Below are 6,667 nucleotides of genomic sequence, written 5' to 3' on the forward strand. Positions count from 1 at the left end.
CAGGTTTCAAACCTCCAGGAGGCTCTTACCTTCTAAACAGGGACGGCTGTTTTCTAGTAAAATCACTAAAAGGGAAGGAGAAAACTCGAAAGAGGTTCCTCCTGGCGCTCATGTCCGTGAACCCGAATACTCTCTCAGTCCTCAAAGAGAGACCTGGAGAAGGAGACTTGCTGGAGCAAAGCCACAGGGGTCTCTGAGGTTTCCCTGGCCCCTCGCCCTTGTCCTGCCTGGCTGATGTCAGCATCTCTCTGTGAGGTCACCACCTCCCCATCACCTTGGACCAATAGTCTGACGTCTTGCAAAAGACCTTTGTGATGTCACTGCCACACCCCTCCCTTGCTGTGCCAATGTCCTGCCCCTGGCCAGGCCCTTTGGAGGTTTGAGCTACTCCAGGTGGATCACCCCACTCAAGGAGCGTTCGTTCTAGGCAGAACTGACACCAACTTGTCTGGCTGGGGTGTTCCCTGGAAGCAGAGCACAAGTTTGAAATACGGGCAGCATAGAGCCAATATTCATAACGTCAACTACAAAAATGATACACATCTAGAGATGGCATCATTATAATCAGCCAATCAGAACCTCTCCATAGACCCCCTTACACGACAACCTTTCTACAATATTGGCTGCAAATATAGAACCGTGGTCGCAGCAGTGATCTATACAGTTACAGATTATGTCAATAACATCACAGGAGGTGACACGGCATCAGTGAGACTGATACTGGAATACTGCTTCCAGTTTTGGTGTCCTCATTTGTAAAAGATGTTGTGAAATTGGAGCTGGGGCAGCAAAGAGCCACCAAATGTCCTGAGGGCTGGAGAAAAATGCCTTCTAGGGAGCTATTGAAAGAGCTCAACCTGTTTAGCTGATCAAAAGAAGATTGAAAGGTGACTTCACTGAAGTGTTGAAGTGCCTTAATGGAGAGAAAAGATTGGGTATTAAAGGGTTCTTTAATTGAGCAGAAAAAGGCCTAACAAGACCCAATGGCTGGAAGATGAAAAGAGACAAATTCATATTACAACTAAGGCACAAATATGCAACAACGAGGATGATTCACCACAGGAACAAGCTACCAAGGAAAGTGGTGGATTCGCCATCTCCTGATGTCATTTAATGAAGACTAGATGCCTTTCTGGAATGTGTTTGCCCCAAAAGTAGCTCTTGTGTCCTACAGGAGGCCTGTGATACGCAGGGGGTCAGATTAGATGCTCTAATGGTCTCTTCTGGCCATAAAGTCGACTCATTTCTGAAAAACTGAGTGTAGCATTGGGAGCAGCGTCTGCTGTTTCCCTGTCTAGCCGGCTTGCTGCCTAGAACGAACGCTCCTTGAGCGGGGTGATCCACAGGGAGTAGCTCAAACCTCCAAAGTGCCTGGCCTGGGGCAGTACAGCAAGGGAGGGGTGTGGCAGTGACATCACAAAGGCCTTTTGCAGGACCTCAGCCTATTGGTCAAAGGCGGTGGGGAGGTGGTGACCTCACAGAGAGATGCTGACATCAGCCAGGCAGGACAGGGGCGAGGGGCCAGGGAAACCTCAGAGACCCCTGTGGCTTTGCTTCAGCAAGTCTCCTTCTCCAGGTCTCTCTTTGAGGACTGAGAGAGTATTCGGGTTCACGGACGTGAGCGCCAGGAGGAACCTCTTTCCAGTTTTCTCCTTCCCTTGTAGTGATTTTACTAGAAAACAGCCGTCCCTGTTTAGAAGGTAAGAGCCTCCTGGAGGTTTGAAACCTGTTCAGTCTGATCCATCTGGTGACAGTTGAATTCTAGGCATGGAAAACACGAGCTTAAGGAGGCAGAATTTTATTGCGCACCTGGGATTTTGTCCCTTAGAATCACTGGGGTCATTGGGGTTTGTCCTTTTTGTTTCCCCTTTTCCTCCCTCCCTCCCTCCCTCCTTTCTCTTCGTCTCTTGCTTCTTTTGCCCTATCTCCTGTTCCCCTCCCAACACCAGGAGGGAGGGGTGTGTGTGTGTTTGTGTGTGTGGCGGGGGAGTGCTCTGCAGCTCCCACCGTGGGAGGTCCACACAAAAATGTGGGGCTGAAACAGTGCTCGGGCAGTGATCCCCACCAGTGACCTGGGCCATCCTTTGGGTTCTCTGGTGAGAACCCTCAGCCTCCCGTCCTCAGTCTCTACCCTGATCGGCTGAGCAGGGGGTTATTGACAGGGAGGAGACTCAGATCCTTGTTGTTCTCTTTTAAGACCAAGGAAATAAGTCAGAACCAGTTCTGTGTTTGATGAATTTTGCTGCTTCTCTGCATTAATGGTCTCTGAGCAGTTCATGATTCTCTCTAACATTGCAGTTCTCCTCAAATACTTGCTGAATAATTCCTGTGCACTGTTGTTGGTCTGGAGCTCATCTGAGAGCACTTTATTCAGGTCATTCAATGTCTGAAATTCAAGATCCGATGGTTAGTTTGAAAATCAGGGCTCTTGGGTCCTATTCCCAACTCTGCCACTGACTGGCTGTGTGACCTCAGACAAGTCAATTCTCCTTTCTCAGACTTAGCTGCTCCCTCTTTCAAGTAGGGATAATAATGATCCGCTCCTACCTACCTCACCGTGCGTGGAGGCAGGGCTGGCTCTAGTTTTTTTGCCACCCAAAGGAAAAAAAAATTTAGCTGCTCCCACCCACACCCTCCTGCTGCCCAACCCCTGGGCTCCCCCCCCCATTTGAACCCTCTGCTGTCCCCGCTCTGGGCCTCCCCCCACCCACAGCCCCCTGCCACCCTAGCCCTGGGCTCTGCCCCCCTGACCTGCACCCTCCTGCCATGGGCTCTCCCCCCCCCACACCCCACGTTGCCCCAGCTCTGTGCTCCCCCCTCCCCACCAGTGCTCCCCCACCCACACACCCTCTGCTGCCCCAGCCCTGGGCTCCCCCTCCCCCACCTGTACCCTATGGGGGGCGCAATTTTATATTTTTGCATTGGGTGCAAAAATAGCTAATTACGGCTCTGGGACCCCAAATTGCGCTAGGTGCTGTACACACCCAGGCCAAGACTGGGACACCCAGGGGGTTCCCCTCAATTTCCCTGAGCCTCTGCTGCCCAACTGCTTCTGACTCCATCTGGATCACCCCCCCCCCCTGCAAAAAACCCACCTGTCCAAACAGTCCTTCTTTCCCTGCCCCCTAATTCCGCTTTCACACCCTGGAACCATCTCCTGTCTTTGTGCCTCCCCCCAGGTGAGCAGAGATGGAGGCAACTTCAGCCACTGGAGCCAGCCCCAGCGAGCGCTGCAGCCTGCCCAGGGGGGTGTTTGCAGACACAGGAAGGGAGCAGCTGGGAGCGGTGGGTGCTGGGAAGAAGGAGGCAGGAGAACAAATCCCAGCGGTGGGGGGCAGCTCCTGGAGGCGGGGCTCTGGCACAGCCCGGGGGCGGGGCAGCTCCTGGGGGCGGGGCTCTGAGACAGCCCGGGGGTGGGGCAGCTCCTGGGGGGCGGGGCTCTGGTACAGCCCGGGGCGGGGCAGCTCCTGGGGGCGGGACTCTGGCACAGCCCGGGGGCGGGGTGGCTCCTGGGGGCGGGGCTCTGGCACAGCCCGGGGGCGGGGTGGCTCCTGGGGGCGGGGCTCTGGCACAGTCTGGGGGCGGGGTGGCTCCTGTGGGCGGGGCTCTGGCACAGCCTGTGGGCGGGGCTCTGGTGCAGAGCGGGGGCGGGGCAGCTCCAGGGGGCGGGGCTCTGACACAGCCCGGGGGTGGGGCAGCTGCTGGGGGCGGGGCTCTGGCACAGCCCGTGGGCGGGGCAGCTCCTGGGGGCGGGGCTCTGGCACAGCCCGGGGGCGGGGTGGCTCCTGGGGGCGGGGCTCTGGCACAGCCCGGGGGCGGGGCAGCTCCTGGGGGCGGGGCTCTGGCACAGCCCGGGGGCGGGGCAGCTCCTGGGGGCGGGGCTCTGGCACATTGTGATGCAGGAGCCCGGGCTCAGCAGCTGCTCCCTGGTGGCCACGTGCTGCCAGCAGCGCTGGAGCCGCCCGGGCCGGAGCGGAGCCGCTGTTCTCAGCTGCAGCAGGAGCTGCCCCCGGCCCCGCTGGGCTCCAGGTGGGGACAGAGCCTGGGGCCCGGGGTTCCCCTGGGTGCGGCTGGCGGGGCAGGAGGGGAGAGGCCGGAGCTGCAGGCGGGGAAGGGCGGGGGGGCAGGCGGGGGGTTGATCGGTCTCTGGGCACCAGGGGAGCCCCGGGGCAGAGTGTGTGTGTGAGTGTCCCGGGCCCAGGCGTGCGCAGGGGGGGAGCCCCGGCACCCCAATGCCCTGAGCCCCGGCTGGGGAGGCTGCTCCTCCCCCCTCCCGTGGGGGCTCCGGGAAGGGGGGAGGCTGCGGCGGCTGCAGGCGGGTGCTCGGCCCCCCCAGGACTGACCCGCTGCCGGCAGCTTGTGGCGCCTCCTCCGCTGAGCTTTTCCCCGGGGGCGGCCTGGGCGCAGCTGCGATCAGCTGTTTGCTGGGCAGGCTCCGCTCCGCTGCTCCCCCCCCCGCTCCTGGGGGGCTGAGTGAGCCCCCCCAAACAGCCCCAGGGGTCGGTGTGGGGGGGCGGGGCCAGCAACAGCAGAGCCCCCCCGCTCCCCTGGGGCTGCCCCGCCCCGCTCGGGCTGGGGGCTCTGCCAGGGCCCCTGCGTGAATCGCTGCTCCCTGCCCACCAGGCTCGGCTCCGGCCACAGCAGCGGCGGGTGCCCCGGGGAGCCCAGCTGGGCTGGGGCTGGGGGAGGTTGGGGGGAGGAGAAGCTCCAGATGCCGGCAGAAGCCGCGGGGGGGAGAGGAGCCGAGCTGGCGGGGGGGGAGGAGAAGCCCCGGGCCCCTGCAGGAGCTGCGCTGGGCGGGGGTGGGATGGAGGGGGCAAGGAGCCACCCTGGGGCAGGCAGGAGAACCCCGGACCGTGGCAGAAGACGTGGGGCTGAAGTCCCCGGCTCGGGAGCACCAGCCACCTTAGTGGCAGAAGTTGCAGGGCTGAAGCCCTGACCCCTCTCTGTGTGGAGCTGGCCTGAGCCCCTCTCGCTCCCATCCCCCCTGTGGAGCTGGCTCCCACTCTCTGGCTGTGGAGAAATTCAGCCCCAACTCTCCCCATGTTGGTATCTCCATTTCCCCCCCCCCCCCATCACCCAGCCATGGATGGATTTAGCCCAGGAGGCAGGGTCAGTGTTGGCCCCATTGGGCAGGTGGGATCTAGGGCACAACGAGGTGAAGTGACTTTCCCAAGGCTGAGCAGGGAGTCTGTGGCAGAGCAGAGACTCAAACCCAGAACACCTGAGCCTGAGTCCTGTGCCTTAACCACTAGGCAACCTTCCCCCCGAAGGAGAGGGAACCTCCTCTGCCACTTTGAGTGTGTGGGTGGGAGCAGGCACTAGACAGAGCTGCCAGGAGGTGGGGAGGGGGGTTGGGGGTGATTAGGGGTTGGGGGGTCTCTGGAGGGGGTGGTCAGGGGAGAAGGAACGGGGGGGGTTGGATGGGTTGAGGGTTCGGGGGGTGCCTAGTGGAGGGTGGTGGGGGGTCGATACAAGCAGGGAGCAGAGGGAGTTGGATGGGTCGGGAGTTCTGGGGGTCCTGTCAGGGGGTGGGGGGCAGTTGGATGGGGCGTGGGAGTCCGGGGGTCTGTCTGGGGGCAGGGGTGTGGATAAGGGTCAGGAGGACAGGTAGGGGGTAGGGTCCTAGGGAGGCAGTTACAGTGGGGGGGTCTCAGGAGAGGGCAGTCAGGGGACAAGGAGCAGGGGGGGTTGGGGATTCTGAGGGGGGCAGGAAGTGGGAGGCAGTGGATGGGGTCGGGCTAGGGCGGGACTCCCTGGGTGCACACCCTAATGAAATGTGCCACACACGCCTATGGTCACAGGGGTGAGCTACTCGCATCCTTTTCCTGTTTGTGCCTTTTCTTTCCATCTCAAAACCTGAGAACAATTCTCCCTGGTTCTTCCCCTTCTCTCTCCCCTCCCCACATGTGGCTAGAAAATCCAAGGAGATTCCCTCATTTTCCCTAAAATTATTGACCCTCTCTAGTCTCTCATTTTCCCTATTTTCTCCATAATTCTTAAATTCTCCTCAGCTTTGGGATGTGAACCCAGCCCGTTCATCTGCAGCAATTTGTCCTTGGGTAGGTGGAATTTGCTGTCCTGTGTCACTCCCCCAGCGTGGGTGGTGGTTAGTAGGTGCTGGCTGGGGGAGCCCGCAGACGTGGCTGCCTCTGGGGGAGAGATGGGGGGGCCGATCTCTGCCAGCAACAGGACATGGCCGCACAGGAGGGGAAGGGAGGAGCCAGTGTCCCTATGGGGCCTGCCCAGCCCCTTTGGTTCTGCTCCTTTTCAGCGTTTTGTTCAGAGACTTTATTACTGGGGAGGCTGAAAAATCTCCCTGTGGGCTTAGCCTGGCAGGAGGGGCCAGGTCTCCCCTGCAATAAAGAGCTGGAGCATGTTCCCAGCATGGCAGAGCCTAGGCTGTGTCTCTGCAGGGAAAGATCCTGGGGGAATCGTGATGTGACATGAACTAAAGCCTGTTCTGAAACCCCCACAACTGCCCTTCTCGCCCTGCCAGGCTGCAGGATGTCGTCCATGTTTCGCTCCAGCTCATCCCATCCTCCCATGGGACAGGAAAGGGAAATGGCTGCAGTGGAGCCAGTTCAGGTAGGGATTATGGGGGGGTTGCTGGTGGGTTCCTGCTGGAGGGGAGGGACAGCAAATACACCGGAGGAGGGAGGCTTGG

This window comes from Mauremys mutica, unplaced genomic scaffold (genome assembly GCF_020497125.1).
Source record: "Mauremys mutica isolate MM-2020 ecotype Southern unplaced genomic scaffold, ASM2049712v1 Super-Scaffold_100070, whole genome shotgun sequence".
NCBI lineage: Eukaryota > Metazoa > Chordata > Testudines > Geoemydidae > Mauremys > Mauremys mutica.